Source organism: Microtus ochrogaster, chromosome 7 (genome assembly GCF_000317375.1).
Source record: "Microtus ochrogaster isolate Prairie Vole_2 chromosome 7, MicOch1.0, whole genome shotgun sequence".
Classification (NCBI taxonomy): Eukaryota; Metazoa; Chordata; class Mammalia; order Rodentia; family Cricetidae; genus Microtus; species Microtus ochrogaster.
This window is the reverse complement of record NC_022014.1, coordinates 75,649,883-75,654,335: the sequence shown is the minus strand read 5'-3', so window position 1 is coordinate 75,654,335 and position 4,453 is coordinate 75,649,883.

Below are 4,453 nucleotides of genomic sequence, written 5' to 3'. Positions count from 1 at the left end.
CCCGTGTGTGTGTGTGTGTGTGTGTGTGTGTGTGTGTTAGTGGCACTTGTGTTCATGCATGCTCATGCAGAGGCCAGAGAAGAGCATCAGATGTCCTCTTCTGTTGCTCTTCACCCAATTCCCTTGAGGCAGTCTCTCGCTGAACTTGGATCTAGGCTTGAGGCCAAAAAGTCCCAGCAATCCTCCTGCCTCTGACCCTGACAGCCCTGAGGTAGAGGCAGGCCTGTGGTCATGCCCAGCTTTTTACATACATGCTGGGGATTTAGACCCAGGTCATCATGGTTGTACAGCACGCTCTCTTACCTACCGAGGCATCTCCTCAGCCCTTCCTAGATATTTAATGCTGCTTAATTAGTCTCTGCATCCAACTTCTCCCTTTAGACAGTTTATCCCTCTTTTTTTTTCCCATCATTCCTCAAGAACTGTAGCCAGGCGATGGTCGCAGATGCCTTTAATCCCAGCACTCGGGAGGCAGAGGTAGGTGGATCTCTGTGAGTACAAGGCCAGCCTGGTCTACAAGAGCTAGTTCCAGGACAGGCTCTAAAGCTTAAGAGAAACCCTGTCTCAAAAACCAAAAAGAAAAAAAAAAAACCTGCATGCCTGGATTTTTTTTTTTTCCTTCTTGGGTGCTTAGACTATTCTTGATTCAGAGGAGTACTTAAACCCTCTCGTTGCTCTCAACATGTACGTATTCCTGATACCATTCTCCTTGGAGCCTTGTAGTTTTAAGCCATGTAACTTACGGATATGAGTGAACACATTTAATGAACTCTCTCAAGAGGAATGGCTCACTGCTTTACTAAAAGCCGGTGCTTCTGAACAAAGGTATCGTTTAGAATCAAGCAGCTTTGATTAATTAACTTTAATTCTGTACTGTTGAGACTGTCTTATGTCTAAAGAGGCTACATAATGGCCTGATTGACAGTTCAAAATATAAAGCTGGCTACTGTGAAAATCTCTCCAGCAACTTAGGGCAGCCACTGGAGGCAATTGAAGTGGCTAGTTCATTTCCTATCCTTCCAAAGAGGTTTTATTTATGTGTAACTACTTGGATAATTTCTACTTTGTTTTGATTTTTAAGAGACATTTTCTTTTATATATAGTTTTGTGTTAGGGAAAAATTGCCAGGATAAATCCCATCACTCAAGTGTCCCATTTGCTAAGATCTTATATTTTAATGCTACACTTTGCACAGCCACAATAACAATTATAATTAATTTTGATGTGGGCAAGGCGCAGATAGCTGAATTTCATAGCTTATCAGATTTTGTTAGTTTTTACCCCAATGTCCCTTCTCAGTTCCAGGATCCCATCCAGGATGCCACGTTAAGTTTAATTATTGTTTGTCTTTGATTTAGCTTGTTTTACAGTAATTGCTCAGACTTTGTCTTATTTTCCTTTAAAAAAATTAGAGATTTTCACATGTCAGCTATAAACCATGCTATCTACATATTCTATATTTAGGGATTGTTTCAATGACAATTACTTCCATGATCTCCATTAATTTGCATTTATTTTATGGGCATATTGAGATCATAACTGAATTAACTAGTTCCTTTGTAATAGACACTTAGGTTACACCCTCAGTTTGGTCTTAGATACAATTTTGACATGAATAACCTGGTGTGCTTTCAAGTATATCTACAAGATGAATTCTAGAAAACTGAATGGTTATGCAATGATAATTGTTTGTAATTTCATGAACTGTTGTGTTTTGCCTTCCATGGACAGTGAGTCATCTTAGGTCTACAGAGGTAAATCACCAAAACAGTGCTGTAGGTGAAGTCTCAGTTTGGTGGAAGAAATGTTTTCAGATTGGTAGATCTATCCAGTGCTTTTGTCAGTCTCTGTACATCAAGTGCCAAAGAGATGCCCACAGGAAACACATTGATTAGCAAACGGTCTGCGAGCTTCTGAAATGGAATCTCAATTCTCGCTTATGACCGAGGATCTACCTGTGCTCCATCCATCTCCTTAACCAAACTTGTCTACAAGACAGCTCCACCACACACCTATGAACCCTTCCCATCTTTGCTTGGACATTCTTCCCTCTTCCAAGACTTGCAGCAAGTACTTGCTATCAGTCACATCTTGTTTGGCTTATGTGTATCACTTCTCCTTTTCAGACCATGGTCCTTGGGTTGACCTTAAAGGCAATGGTGTCAGGAAGCAGGGCTGTTGAGAGGGGATAATCCATGCCCTCATGAGCAAGATTTCCACTCTCCCAGCAAAGGCTCCAGACCCTCTTACCTCCACCCCAACACACAAGAAGACAGAAGATGCCATCCATGAAATAGAAAGCAAGTCTTTGTAGGAAACTGCCTTGATCTTAGACTGTCTTTGTACCCAGGGTGTGATGTAGCCACACCTTTTCAGTCTAAGTATGCTCTGTTTATCTTACTGTTACTCAAAACTGGGTGTTGCTCTCTCCAGCCTCTTGAATCGTTCTAGGAGGACTTTGCTTTCTGTGTGTTTTATGAATGTGCCACGTTAAAAGACTGTATTTTCCTCTTCATTGCATAGTTCTTCCACAGGTTCCCGACGGCCGTATATGTAGTTGGAATTCGCTATTGCCTTCTCTCTCCTCTCCTGTCTTCCAACACAAGCTATGGAAAAGCACGACTGGGTGGGATGTTGTATGAAACTTCTCGTGGGGATCTGCGGGCAAATGCCTGCTAACTTCAGAGAGGGCTTATTTACGACTTGGAGAACCAATAAGCATATTGGGATTACTTACAGGGGTATAGGTAAGGGGTTGCTTTATGGATGACTTAGAGACAGCTGTGTCACCAAAAATCTCACTCCAGCGTGGGCGGTGACAGGCAACCATATCTTTGGAACTCTCTGCCTAACTTGCCTGCATCCAGAGAGGAGGAGTCTCTTCCAGGCAATTGGGTTGATTAGAGCATCTCCTGTCTGCAGCAGTTAGTTTTGCATCTGTATCCTTGGAAAGGAGCCCTCCTGTATTGTGTAAGTTTTGGTTTTCTGGAACTTGGGAGGCTCATTTACTTCCCAATCTCACCGTCTCTTCCTTCCTCTTCCTCCTTCCAGGAGGGAAGGTTTCCTTATAGAAGACGCTCCTATACAAAATGGAGCTGCCTGCAAACTCGGAATTCTTGGCGCTCACATCCTTTCCTCAGAATAAGACCCTAGCGGTGGATGTTTCCTTGGAGACTAAGTGATGATTTATCAGAGCTAGTGAGAAACGGCTATAAAGACACGGGCTTATCCAACTCTATTGGAAAGCCCACCTGGGTGGCTTTGGGTCACAGAAGGAGCAGTGGGTATCAGGAATGTGACTGATCTGATGTGTTGGCAGGGGCTGTTTTGACTTTAGAAGGATCTAGGTGAGATACAGGTGAGGTATCTAAAAGTAAGATGGTCTCAAGTTTTCTACAGGAATCTGCGTTGTGATTTGGGGATACTTGGGAAAGTGTTGAATGATCCACCATCTTGAAAGTATTTCCTCTGTTTACCTGGAGTTTCATCTACAGCATTTTCTACTGGAACCATGCTGGGAACACTCTGCAGCTAGGCCCTCCTGATATTGCACTGGCTGTTTCTAGTCTTTTTGGGATGTTTGGGCAAAAATCCCATAGTCTGGGCAGCTTGTGACCAATGTACACTTACCTTCCACAGTCCTGGGGGTGGAGAGTCCTGATGAAGACACGGGTGAGTTGAGTTTCTGGGGAAGAATTGAAAATTCGTGAATGAAATCTTTCTATGTTCTCATGTGGTAGGAGGGTTGAGGAAGTCACGTCTGAGGCGATGAAGCTCACCTCCCAAGAGTCCCACCCCCTGATACCATCACCTTGAGGGCCAGGAATCCAACCTATGAATCTGGAAAGGACACATATGAAGGCAACAGTACCATGCTCCACTGACAGACCATTCTAGTTCAATGTCGTCTCTCCTTTAGTTTCTGCAAATGTAGATTTCCTCAGAGCAGGACAGTGAGAAACTGAGACCAGTTATATTTTGTGTGGAGACGTGACTTAAAAGAAAACCATCTAGCCAAGTACTTCCTTTTCCCTTTTACTATCTTTTTTTGTTTGAAATTGAGTATACATTGATTGCGCATCGTGGGTTTCCTTATGGTCTTTTCATATGTACCTATAGAGTATTTTGATCATACGCATCCTATGTCCCTTCTTGCTCCCCTCTCACTCCTGCGAGCCCTTTCTCTTCCCGACTGGTCCCCCATTTTACTTTCACAACTCACCCCTCTCTTTTCTCCCTCCCTCACCCATACGTGTGTATCCCAGGGAGTTTCATGAAGGCCATTAGAAAAATATGGGCACCCGACCAGTCGCTATACTACTGAAGAAAGTCTTGTTCCCAGCGAACACCTGGGTATAAATCCTCAGACAGGTGTGGGGTCTCCTGAGCGCCTCACCACTCCAGACAAGAATGTTGGTGGGCCATCGTGCCCTCTGGGTAGGTAATGAGAGCT